Source organism: Lissotriton helveticus, chromosome 5_1, assembly GCF_964261635.1.
Source record: "Lissotriton helveticus chromosome 5_1, aLisHel1.1, whole genome shotgun sequence".
Lineage (NCBI taxonomy): Eukaryota > Metazoa > Chordata > Amphibia > Caudata > Salamandridae > Lissotriton > Lissotriton helveticus.
In genome coordinates this window covers 665,700,009-665,714,148 of record NC_136065.1, presented here as the reverse complement: position 1 = coordinate 665,714,148, position 14,140 = coordinate 665,700,009, and the positions used below count along the sequence as shown (strand labels likewise).

Here is a 14,140-nt window from a genome sequence, read left to right as displayed (position 1 = left end):
GAGATCAATAGTTCACTAAGAAACACTTATGAACACATATGGGCACATTTTACGACTTGTTTTAATCATACACGTTTGAGAAAACTGGTAAGTATTGAATGGAAGTATCATCACCCAAACAAAACACTCACAATAGCACATTAATTATAGGGGCGACGTGGGTAATATGCATGACATAAAAATAAGCGGTCCGTAATTCATCTCATTTATCAACCGGGACGTGGCCTCTCATGATATGTTTTACTGCACGGGACACGATTGCATGCATCTGTGAAACCCGAAGAATATGATAACTCAATATTTCTATAGAACACGAAAACTGATCCAATGTACAAAATAATTAATAGCTCTAATTAGGCCCGCATGAACCAAAGGAATAAATAAATTTTCTGACTGAACTTAAAAGAACAACCTAAATAAATCCGTTTAGTTTAATTAAATTAGTCGCCAAAATGTCTTTCATAAAAATGAGTGGTGCTACATATAAATTGGGTACAATAAGAAAACGAATAAGTATAAACTAAAACTCGTTTTAAACGATCAAACCATTTAAATAAATCTGATGGATAGGATAATTGAGAATATCTAATAGAAACTATGAGGTATGTCTCGAAAAACCTCATAACTACTGATATATTCTATTAACTACATGTCTACAATCAAAATTCTATTCAAAAAGAATATTATAAGATGGCGCCTTAATTCACCACGGAAAGTTATGTTTAGATAGACCCACGAGACTACTCTGGACCAATTGATAGAGATGTGTGAAACGGGGATCATATGACCCGTAACAACCAATCGGGTACCTCTGCTTGAAACACGGAAGTGTTTCTAAATAAAGACGCGGGGCATTCGAAAAGAATAATGATTGAGCGAACACGCTAATCCTGAACGGGGGCACCGGAGAAAAAAATTATCGAGGCGAAAGGTAAGCGGAACGGAGCGAGTACTAAGGGAAGAATGCGCTTATACACCGCAGTGACTTGGGTGTTTAAATATATAAAATAGATACTCCTTAGCGGGTGGAAAGAAACTAGTGGCACCAATACTGTTAAATAAGGACAAGTGCGTGTTAACACTCCAGTGGACATTTCTCATAAGGCCGAAGTATAATAGGGAAACACTGTAAAAATAGTTATTGTTACAGATAACTATATATGGGTTTTAGCGAATGCTATGTTATTCGGGTAAATATCGATAACCTGTCATGAGATGGAATATCAAGGAGGGGATCCTTCCGGGAACAGGTGGAATCTTTTCCATTTAAATAGTACAAGGAAATAAAAGAGTTTACTTAATATTAATGGCATCCTAATATATACTAATACAGGATACTGAACTTCCTTTCAGCCAAACTTAACCAAAGTGGAGTCCATTGGACATAATAGAGTGGACATTATAACAGAAGACCCCCGTAGAACCCCTATGCGGGTTGGAATTATCACCGCATACTAAGTAAGTTAATCATTGCGAATAAATGTAAAATTAATGGTAATATGCTACTCATCTATAAAATTGATATATATAATTCAAAATAATGACTTTATTTTACAGTAAAAGAAAACGGATTTGAAAATAGGTATTTATGGTTGGAATATCAATCACATACCACCACATGTTGTGTAAACTTAAGACAACCATAGGCACGAATCACCTCACGGTACTTTAGAAGAGAATACCTAACACATGGTGTAGGTCCGGGGTGTTTCTAAATACACATCAAGAGCATGACGGTCACGACACAAATTGAAATATGAACCCCACGCCTTAATAAGGTTTATAGATATTAGATCTCTCCAGATCATACGGGATCATAGACCTCTATAAAGATAATGAGGTACTTTATGTGTTAACTATTACTCAAATGATACTCAAACAAAAAAAGATTTTATACCAAAGATATGTGGATATATGGACATTGTCATTGTGGCACCTTATCAAGATGTGGATCACACTTATTCAGTGAGGAGAAAAAATGTGTATAATACGGCTTGTAAGGTACCAAACTGGACACTTAAGAGCAGGAATTTGCATGACAAGGGCCACATGAGTTGTGCAATTTTGGTATAATAGTATAACGTATGTTAAAGGAAGTGTACTTGAAATGGCTACATATTTGTTTATTTTGAACTTCTACAGCCTTGAAAAAGTCGTTGGGTTATACTCCCGGTCACGACGAAACACGTGTCGGCTGTGTGGAGAACGTGCAACATTCAAGAATAAAATTGAATACCTGTATTACCAAGGACTACATATTGTAATTGTGTCAATTGAGGTGGCAACACCAATATAGAACTATATTGTGATATACGTGTGCTAAGGAGTCTGTTTCTGTTTGAAGCGTAAGCTCGTTATTGGAAGGATTAGGTGGTTCCTTCTACCTTGTAGCACCGTGAAAGATAAACATTTGCATCTGGATAAAACTGTGAGACTGTCTAAGTGGCGCCAGTTAGCCTATACCAAACCACTAAACTGGATAAATCCTTTGTCAGGACTATACATTTTTCTATGCTAGTATTTTGGCCCGGGTCTATGGATTCTCTATAAAGTAGTGCTGGGCTAATCCCTGTAAGTTGCCCGTCTGTTCTAGGTGGCAGTCAGTCATTGGCATCTAGTGTGCTCAGGGCCTCATATCTATTATTCAATAAAATGAGACCATTTGTAGGACCGTCCTGACTTATTTGATGTCTGCCTGTATTACCCCCATACGAGATGCATGGTTGGTAGAAGTAACCCAGAGGTAAAACGTTAATACCCTCAAACCTATCGATCAAATTCAATATACTTTCATCTTATTCTCTTTTTTTGTTTTTATAAAAAAAAAAATCACAACATAATATGGGTTTCAGAAGCAAACGCAGATAATTGAAAACAGCGAAGGAGTGACTTGTGAGTGACTAGGTGATCTAGAAGTGACAACGTGCTGAAAGTGAAAGAAATATGGGGCATCCCGTTCATTCAGCGAGCTGCCCAGCCTAACTTTGACTCAAGGAATAAGATTCTCTTCTGAATAACGTGACTCCTTCCCGCCCTCCCTTAACAATCCAACCAGTTAGTGGATTATGCTTCATCGAATAAGACTTCAAGTGGTATCCAATACCACCTCTACTGGCTGTCTTCCCCTTGTCCTGAAGAAGATCCGCTGTGACTTTGTCGCAATCACGCACGTCTCTGGGTCGAAACGTCCACGTGTCCTGACACTCCAAAGCCTACGCTCTCCACCTCACGTAAAAAAACTGAATATGTAATAGGCGTATTGGAGATTCATGTGTTTAGGGACGGATGTCTATTGATCTGAACATTTTAGATACTTCTTTATAGCACTGTACATAATTCTTTCACTTTCAGCAACTTGTCACTTCTAGATCACCACCTAATCACTCACAAGTCACCCCTTCACCTTTTTCAATTATCTGTGTTTGCTTGTGACAGCCATATTATGTTGTGACAAAAACTATAAAAAACAAAAAAAAGAGAATAAGATGACAATATATTACATTTGATTGATTCAATCCAGGTGTGTTTCCATTTCTTTCTGTACATGTTTTGATGGAGCTATAAAACAATAACTTACCCGACAGAACCAATTGTAGAACATATTATAGACGCCCAGGTTCTGATGGACACTGGGTCCCCCCATTATACTTGATGTGCTTTTAGAAAGGTCACATTTTATTGTCTGACCTTTTTGTGCCTGCAGCCTGTTCCGGGATCACATGACTAGGTGTAGTTGGCCTTTATGTATTCCTCCCAGACAGTATCACAAATGGGGACTAGATGTGGGGCTGAGCTGTCTCCCACCACACTTTCACTTTAGTGGGCCTGCATCAGTTTTCCATTCTTGAACAAACACAGACCGGACTCCGGGCAACGCCGGTTTCCAGGCAATATGACCCAATTAATGAAGGGCAAGATTTGTGACCAGTTTTTTAAAGTCTACTTTAGGAACCATACTTACCTGAATGTATAGAATGAACTACATGTCCATAGATCCGGGACATTTTTAAATATTGAACATCTGTACAAACTATCTTGGAGATCATTGTGATTTTACTACTTAGGACATTCCAAAGGAAACAACAGTGGATACACACATGTAAATTGCAGAATAAAATTTGGAAGATTGTTCATCTTTAATATTTTCTTTTGAGACTAATACGGGACTACAAGTCAGGGTATCCCAAAAGGAAACATCCGTTCTTGTCCTCTTATAAGCAGCACTATACACTCTGGATGGTGTTTCATATTGATTGATCTCATATACGCTTCTTGGGAGTTAAATTCACAGTCTTGATAAAAATGGTTTAATAAGGATAATACCATCGAAACGCATCAAGACATTGATACCTAATCCGTGCTGTGGGTTGTCACAAAAGATATTTAATAACTTCCAATATATCGAGTTCAAGCCTCAACGTGATTCAAACATGGATATCGTTTAGTAATCACAAAGTGTATAGTCTTTTAAATACTCTCTTCTTTATTTTCCACCTGGTTTACCTCTCTATTTGCATTTGGTTTTGTGTCATTGATATTGTTGCAGGTCATTGGTATTATTGTGTATAGATATGAAAAATATATGATTACATTTCCTGTGACACTTGGTTATTTCTTATAATTTAAAAAAAATGATTTTAATAAAGTGGTATGTACAAATTCTCTTACCATACTTGCGTGTTGACACACTAGTTTTTTAGCAGAGAACATTATTCCTCCCTTTGTGTTCTCCTTCGATTGAGTGATATGTTTGTTTTGGATGAATGTTAACACTGAGCTTCGCATGGTCTACCAGAGGATACATTGCTATTTTGACCTGCATCAGCACACACAGAAAGGATTTCACACAAGCCTATTGTGCCCCCAGACAGACTTGGGACCAAGGCAGGGAGGTAAGGACTTCGATACACCTCCTTAGGGTGAAAAACTCCTGAAGATTTCCCTACTTAAAAGTGGACACCAGGTATAACAAGCATTGGCATAGCCAATAGGTTGCGCCTTTAGGGACCTTATAAGTTTTAAAGTTATGCAGCACAATATCCTTCGTGCAACAATATCAACTGTTGCATGGCTAAGTACTTATAAGGTCCAAAAGGCGAGACCTATTGGCTATGCCAATGCTTGTTCAACTTGGATTGTTTTACTGCTATATTTTCAATGTAGTTTTATTTTCCTCTCAATAGTTTATTCATTTCGTAACCATGTTTCTCTCTTTTGTCACAACCACTGTTCTATATGTCCAGTAGCGCACTATTGCATCATATCATTCTCCAATGATTGATGTTCACCTTAGTCCTTCATGTCTGTACTGTACCCCTTTAATCTTGTTTTGCAATAAAATGTGAATTTCTATCTAAAATAAACTCCAAAATCGAACAGGGATAATTATTATTTCGTACTTAAATAAGGCTATATTAGCCTACTGTTTGTCAACAGCTCTACAATGTTTATTAACAAACCTGGGAGAAGTTTAGTAAAACCCGCACTATCTTGTGCGCGCTCAAAATATTATAAATGCTGTTGACAGTATCAAAACTAAAAAAAATATAAAACACATTTCAGTGCAATGCACATGTATAATTGACTCTGGATCTTATTCCTACCCAAAATCGTGAGAGATACCAGTGCTCTCCAATGAAAGTACTGGACTCAGGCTGTAAAGAGCCACAACTTTTCAGTGACAACTTTCCAACCCATGCTGAGAGGTACCAGTACTCTCCAGGGAAAGTACTGGGTCCAGGCTGTGACCTGTCAGTACCTTTCAGTGTTTCGGGGTATCCGTGATGGGCGATGCTGGTGTTATCCTCTTCGGGTAACAGAGGCAGTCTGACGGTACCAAGGGGGGGCCTGCAGCAAAACGTGAAGGTTTCGCACAGGCTGGTGCTGAACATGCAGTAAGACGGGGCCGAGGTTTCTCTACTGCCCTTCAGGTATCGGTGCCAGACACTGCTCGTCACTCGGACACGCTGTCTCCTCTCCAGGGCTACTATCCGTCTGATTGGTTCAACTAAGCTGAAACCAAGACTACAGCTCCCAGAATCCCCTGTTTTCTTGTAAGAAAGACACTGCCTGGAAGCAACGTCCCCATATGACAGGGGGTTTAAAATACACCTACCAAACATGGAGAGGACCTCGCAGGCCAGCCATACGAGGAGGGAGTGGCCGATTTTCCCCGAGTTCTTCAGCACCCCCTTGGGGGAGATGAATATGCCGCTGCTGATGATGGTGCCAATGGTGAATGAGATGGCCTGCAGCAGCGTGATCTTCCTCTCCAGATACACAGCCTCCTCTTTCGGCTCCTCACCCTTCTTGCTTTCATGTGACGTCCCCATCGTGTCTGCTCTGCGGCCTGTTCTCACACCAACTTTTGGACAGTGCACATCTGCTCAGAAACTCTGTTTGTTTTTCTTTTTCCTGCTCAAGGCCTCTGCCCCCAGCCCGCGGGCAGCACCGGCTCAGGCTGAGCGCCTACTGTGAGCCCGAGGCTGACTGGATGAATTAGGAGCGAAGAAGGAGGGGCTGGGGTGTGGTAACAAATGTGGCCCGGTGGAATGTGGGCGAAGGGAGCGAAAAATAAAGCAACACCAAAAGCGAGTGTGAGAGAGAGGAAATGCTACAAACAGGAGAGGATGTGGCCTAATGGCTAGAGAGGTCGACTTCGAAACTGGGCAACTGGTTCGAGTCTCTTCAGGGATGCTCAACTTCCTGTGATTCTGGGCAAGTCATTACAACAACAAATGGAAAGATATGGACTGGTGTATGGTCCAGGAGAAGACAGTATATGTGGCCCGGGGCTGCCCCCGGAAGTGGGTGGCGGTATGGTCCAACTGGAATGAGTATCGTGGTAACCTATGTGAAGCCCTTTGAATTACTCCCATTGACGAATTGCTTACAATATGACTTATAGCTGAACTGGCACCAATCACACTAGTACTGCATAAGAAAGATCTGTGTAAACTGTGTTTCTCCAATGCGAATCATGTAATAAGTGTATTCCCTGTATGTGATGACCAACTGATTTTGTTTCCTTTGCAATAAAAAGATTTTTTTTAAAACAACAAAAAAAACAAATGAATCTGTCCCTCTGCACGGCAACAGGTGCTAATGTAAACCGCTCTGATACCCTCGGGTCTAATTCGTAGTATATAAAACTCCCCCCAAAAAGACGCACTTCGCTTGGATCTGAACTGGCCTGAGAGAACGTCCAGCCGTCTCCAGCTTGACCGGCGTCTGATGTCACATCATTGACGTACGGGCATCATAACACCCAAAACCCAAAGACAAGTGTTATAAATGGAAATATATTGGAGCAGGTACTCGTCCTTGTACCTGTTTGCCCTTGAGACGTGCCAGCACTCTCCCATTATACATGTATTGCTGCTGAAAAGTGCAGAAACTACTCTCCTATTTAAATGAAAGAGGTTTTGGTGATATGGCCTGAGCCGCCTACATGGGACCTAGGGAATCAAATTCGAGTCTCGGTGTCAGCTCAATATCATGTGGTTCTAGACAAAACACTTAATCTTTCTGTGCCTAAAAAATAACAAGTGCACGTGCCTAAAAAAGTGCATTGAAAACAAAGCAACAAGCGTGTGCGCACTTAAAAAAGTGTCGGCAAAAGTGAAAGCATTTCACTTGCGGGAGCGAGCAGCGCCAGGACCTATAATTGCTAACACATGGCGCCAAAGCTCACTCCCGCAAGGGAATCGCCAAACGTGCACGCATTGCCATTGAAAGAAACGCAATGCGTGCACGTTTTTAGGGTTTTAGTGAATCGATGACGAAAGGTGTTTTTCCTATGCAGCGCATGTGCGCTGCATAGGCGAGACCTGAAAATGGGGCAGTCAGCGCCCTGCTGCTTGAGGTCTACCATGATTGCTGAGAAGGAAGACTGGACCTATTCCCGTTATCCCAGGCTGAGAGACCCTGAGGTTCAGCTGACTGATCTCCTGTTTTGAGTTAAGGGGGCATAACAAGCTCCAAAGTCTTGACCTGCTTCCTGGTCCTGCAACTGGCACTGCTTGAGTCCTGCTGCACTCTGTAAGTGTGAGTCCCTGATCCCTAAGGGGTACTTACCATCCCGTATCCAGGACTCTTGGCTGGCATCAGGGTGCACTCCTTTGACTCAAAAAGGAGAAATCCTGTAGTTTGGGCTCTTTGAGACCAGGAGCAATCCCATTTGCTCTAAGATCTTCCTGTCCTAGCAGAATGCCAACGCAAAGCACCGGTGAACCCAAACCTTTGTGCTACAGCGATCCCCAGTATTTACTAGCAACACGAGAACTGCACTTCGTGCTACAGCATTGACCGGCTTTGTTGACTGCCAACGTGAATCTCCAGCGGTGTGGAGAAGTGTGGCTCAATGGTTAGAGCGGCAGACCCTAATGGGAGTGGACACCTCACAGGGAAAGCCAGGATGGGTTCCACAGCGGTATTCGTACAAGCGCCTTGAGACCCTTGCGGGTGAGTAGTGCGCTATACAAGTACAAGTATCAATTTACAATTTTATTTACAGCAACAACTTTCTGTGACGCCTGACAGGATCTTCGTGCTACAGCGACAAGCATCCGTGATACTCTCCCTGCTCCTCACAGCCTCCCACACTGCGAACAGAACTTGCTGGACTTAAGAAGCCAGCTTTTTCAGAGGGACTAATGTGTTCCCTATATTAGGCCCATGATCCATCATGGTCAGCCTGAACTTGTGACTTTCACCCGGTCTTGCAGGACCAGATAACTGCAAGTGGTACTTTGTGCTTTTAGGCCCTATACCAACCCAATTTTTATTTAATTGTATATCTATGGTTCTACTGATTGAATTTTTGTGTTTTTGATGTCAGGTAATTTATTAAATGTTGTCTATTTTTTCTAAAGTGGTGTGGGATTTTTCTTGTACTGTGTTTTTGATGTTTTACTGTTTAAGTGCTGCATAAGTACTTTAAACATTGCCTCTGAGTTAAACCTTACTGCTTTTGAGCCAAGCTACCAGAGGGATAAGCACAAGTTAATGTAGTGACATTTTATGGTACACCCCATCACCCAACAACCCAATTTTTAACTGTTATGATAATAAGATACAGTGAGCATAGCAATGTCAGACTTTACATCTGGGAACAAACTGAATTGTAGCAAAAAAAGACACACAGGTAACATGGGCTTCGATTGGAATTCATAGAGCATATTATCGAGGCCATTATCGCCGCTTTATCGGAAGTTTCCTGCCGATAAAAGCGGCGATAATGTATCGCCTGTCCTTGATAATATGCCCCTAAATGTTTAACAACTATTTATAAAAGAAGTAAATGTTTATGGTGGTTGAAGGAAGAGGCAAGAGAAAATGGAAAAAAAGAATTGAGCTAAGAGTGCAACATGAAGATGCTTTTATCAACAAGTTTAAGAGTGAGAAGAACTAGAGTTCAAAAGATGAGATAGAACGGATTCTTTTTCTTGTGGATCAGAAGGTGATATTATTCTCTTTGATGGTGTCAAGGATCAACTTTCTCAGAGCTCTATTGTCATAACTTTTCAAGTGTTTTATGTCTCATGGAGGATAAGCATAGCTCAGAAGAGAATTAGGGATTTACATTTGGTAGTATGGTGATGTGCTCCTATTCAGGTCCTTCATTTGGCTTAAAAGGTCGTCTGGAGGGTCAAACTTTGCTTCATTCATCTTATGTCCATTACAGGCATGCAAAGAACGTAGGATGACATGCAGCCAGATGATGTGCTTAGCAGAAAGGCCAAATGTAGGGATGTTGCATCTATTGCATCTTTATATCTTACTATATCTTCATATATTACTCTGTATTAGTTTCTCCCTGTTGTTTTACGGTACTCAGTACTTTTCATCAGCACTTATATAAATGACCCCATGACAAAAGTGTAGCATAGAATTCGGAGAAAAAGGGCCAGATTCACAAAGGTACTTACAACTCTCAAAGTTCCGGGGCGGAATCTCCTGTATTCAAGGGGAAATCTCCACACTGAGCACTGCAGTGCGCAGATTCTGACCAGTGTTGCAATTCCGTCCTGTGTGCAGAGACTCTGCACTCGTACTTTTATGAGATGTAAGTCCCTTTGGGAATCGGACCCCTGGATTGGTGTAGCATGAGCAGATTAGTATTATGGTATGTAATGTTAGAGGCTGGACTTTGCATCTCACAGCGAGGCTGATGGGGCATTTCAATGGATGTAAGACTGCAGGATGTTAGTGAGTTATATGTTAGTTGAAGGCCATGTCCCACACAAAGCTGGCCCATTGCAAGGCATATTACCCCTACTGTCAAAACTCTTAATTGCATTGGTAATAGAGGAGGATTGCACTCGCCATTTGATTTGGGTTAGTGGCATTTATAAAGTAGCAATTCCCATTGAGGATTCCTAGAGCTAAGCTGAGGAGAGCTTAGTAAAAAACATAGTTGGTGGAGAGTGACTGTTTAAGTAGGCTTTGAAGTTCATTGTTGAAACAGTGAATGTAGTAGATAAGATCTGCTCTGAAGCAGAAGAATAACATATATTGGTATTGTAGAGAACAACAGTTTCACATTTAACATATATGGTTCACAGAATGGTATTTCTGTTAGAACAAAAAGGAACAAGCATTGACTAAGCCGAAAACTTGCCTGCAGGTACAGAGCTTATTGACTTTGCCGGTGCATGTTGAATTTGACATAGCTTGTAAACAAGACTATTCCAATGTTATGTTCTGTAAGGAAGTTTTTTAAAGCATGCGAATACTCAAGGGTGTCTTGGCGCTATCTGAGCAAAAGGCATACTATACCGGCACATTTTAACGATTGACCAGCCAGGTCTTAATCTCCTTCCTGAATGCCAACAATGAACCAATGCTCTAATGTGTGGCGGCAGGCTGTTCCATAGCTTAGATGTGCCATAGATGATGCTCCTACCACCCCAATCAACTTTTTTTAATTTAGGAACAGTTAGGGTATTAGAGTTTGCGCAGGGAAGATCTCTACTGGGGATATACTATTTATACACCTTCCTGAGCAACTCCAGTCCTGTATTATATAGTCCTTTATGAGCAAGGCGTATGGCTTTAAATTTAGCCCGGCTGCAAATTGGGAGCCAGTGTAGTTTTCAAAGTCCATGTGAGATGGAATGATATTTAGGCAGCTTAAGAATCATTCTGGTAGCAGCATTTAGCACCAGATGCAACAGACTTAAGTGTGTTTCTTCCACGTTTAAGTAAAGACTATTGCAATAGTCCAGTTTTGAAAGGGCTAGTGCAGTGTTCAAATTTTTCCTATAACTTTCGGGAATATAGGGCTGTATTCTCTGAATATTTTTTAAAATATAGTAGGTTGAGGAGGTCACCGCTGATACTTGGGCTCCCATGTTGAGATTTTCGTCAATGATGGCTCCCAAGTTTTTAGCTTTGGGAACGGGAAGTGGGGGTTGAAGAAGTTTCTCCGGCCACCAACTAATTCCTATCTCCGCTAAACAGTGGATAAGGGTTTTGTGATCAACTGTATCTAACGCAGCCGATAAATCCAAGAGGATCATGACTGCGGAACCCCCATTCTCCAGTATTTGGGGTGTCTTTCATAGATTCACATGCCTGAATCATTCCCCGTCGTCGGAGTAGGAGTCCCATGGTATATAAAAAAGCAGTAATAAGCCATTTGTACATAGCAAATAACAGTTACAATAAACCAGGAAGTGAAGTAGCCTCAGCTACCAATGAAAAAACTTCCACATTAGTGACCATCCAAGTCATTATGTTAGACCAAACTGCAGCCAATCAGGCCACAGCTCCCACCTAGGTATTCTCCCCAGAGACCCAGGCTGTCAGATTTTTTACCGCACGTCGTGTGATAGGGAGTCTCTCTGAGCTCTGCTCAGTTTATTCTTCTACTTTGAAAGTTTGAAAGTTTTCTTCTTTCCAACATGTCCACATCTAAGTCCCTTTTCAGGGCTTGTGACTCTTGTGGCAAGGCAAGGCTCTTCAAGGAAGACCCTCATTCTCTCTGCATATACTGCTTGTATCCAGACCATCAGGCTAAGGAATGCAAGATTTGTCGCACTTTTCCAACAAAAACCCTCAGGGACAGAGAGGGTCGCCTCCTACTATGGATACAACGGAATAAGGACAAGGACTTGCCACTCTCTGAGGTAGGAAGTTTGGCCTCTATGTCTTCTATGGGATCTAGGAAGAGAATAGCTGAGGGTACAGTAACTACCCCTAAGGCTAAGGTGGCGAAACAGGCCCAGCACGCGCTCGCTGCTGAGGAACCTTCGACTTCTAAAGTGAAGAAATCCTGTCAAAAATCGGTCAAACAGCCTGTCATTAAAAAGACTGTCCCTTTATTGTCACCTCAGAGGCCTACAACCAAGGCAGCAGCTTCTCTGCCGGTTTCCTGTCAGACTGCCACTACAGTGACTTCTACTGCGACCTATTCCTCACCAAAACCCTCTTTGGTGGTGTCCTCAGTGTCCTCACCTACTTATGTGCACGTTCAAATTCGTCCCATCTCGTCGACGAAGAAAGTTTCACCTACCGTCGACGAGCCTCCGTCGACGAAGCCCTCCTCAGCGTCGAAAAATCCCTTCCCGTCGACGACGACACTACCGTCGACGAAGAAAGCCTTGCCGTCGGCGGCTTCACCGTCGACGAAGCACCCGTCGACGGACTCATCGTCAACGAGGAAGACTCCGTCGACGATCCAACCGTCGACGAAGAAAACACCGTCGACGGCCCCGTCGACGAAGTCGTCGACGACGGCCTCGTCGACGAAGAAGATAACGCCGTCGACGGCCCCGTCGACGACCCCATCGACGGCCCCGTCGACGACCCCGTCGACGAAGAAATATGTTCCGTCGACGACGAAAGGTGTTCCGTCGACGACGACGACGTCGTCGACATCGAAAAATGGATCGTCGACGAGACCTCTCCAGCCACAGTCGTCGACGACGGCGAGTTCGTCCCTCACAGCAAAGTCAATGCCACAGGACTTCTCGGTGGCCCAAGGGAATCCAATGACGCCAAAACTGTCAACTTGCACAGATCTTCAAGTATGGTCTGCAAAGAGCAACCCCATATCGTTGCCTTCTCCAGCCACCACTGCGGCGATTCTACAACGCCCATCTCAGGCTGCATGTATGTCACCACTCACGATGCCAGACAGGCTTTTGGATTCTGACGAGGACTCTGGTGGAGACTTATTTCCGGCAGCTACGAGTCCATCTGACTTGCTCATACACGTTAAGGAACAGGAGGAAGAGGAGCAGGTGACGCAACACACAGGGTTGGATCCTGCACCCCCATCAGGGACACAAATGCCCATGGAATTATTTAGAAATTTAATGTCCATGTTGGATGATTACTATCAACGTTTTCCGCCCTCGGAATCGGGCGAATCACACATCACTTCCCCCCCGCCTAGAGGAACTCCGCATTCAGTCCCTCCTAACATGGAAGAATCGGTACATGCCCCATCCATGCCGGTACCATCTACTCAACCGGTGGATGACAATTCTGAAGAGGAGGCTCAGGAAGAAGGAGAATTGGATGACTCGGATTCGTCGGAGTATGAGGATTATCAGGCTGACTCCCCTGCTCCAGATGAACAGCCGAAGGCTGAATCACCACCGGTGGATATTGCAAATTTCCATAGGATTATGGATAACGCTACCAAACGATTTCTCATTACCATGGAGACAAAACAGGATGATTGTTTCCTGTATGATTTCAAAAATCTGTCCCAAAGACAGAGCTGGTCGATACCGATCATAGAGTTTATTTGGAAAGAAGGTCTAAAGATCATGGCCACTCCAAACTCTTTACCTCCAGTTTTGCCACGAGTGGATAAAAAATACAGAGCGCCTGCTTCCTCACCGGCTTGCCTGATTGGACAGGCCAAGACAGACTCAGTCATTGCACAAGCAGCTCAAAAAAGGGCGAAAAACCCATCAACTCAAATCTCCACGCCTACAGACAGAGACGGAAGACGACTCGATACCATTGGCAAAAAAGTTTCCACAATTGCAGCAACCACAGTAAGGGTTGCTAATTCTATGGCGATTCTTGGCCGATACGATAGGCAAATGTGGTCTGACATTTCGCCTTATATTAAGAAACTGCCTGAACCGGACCGGTCTGAGGCTATCAAAATTTTACAAGA

General features: G+C 42.8%; 1 protein-coding gene across 2 annotated transcripts in view; it reads left to right on the top strand.

Annotated features, from left to right (window-relative positions):
- The window catches only part of LOC144754824 (acyl-CoA desaturase-like), a 94,109-nt gene that overhangs the window by 16,058 nt on the left and 63,911 nt on the right, over positions 1–14,140 (top strand). The window contains exon 2 of one of the 2 annotated variants that reach the window (XM_078643066.1): positions 1,354–1,458. The exons of the other annotated variant lie outside the window; for it this stretch is intronic. The gene's annotated coding sequence lies outside the window, so the exon portion shown is untranslated. The remainder of the gene's footprint in view (positions 1–1,353; positions 1,459–14,140) is intronic. 2 annotated transcript variants of the gene reach the window in all.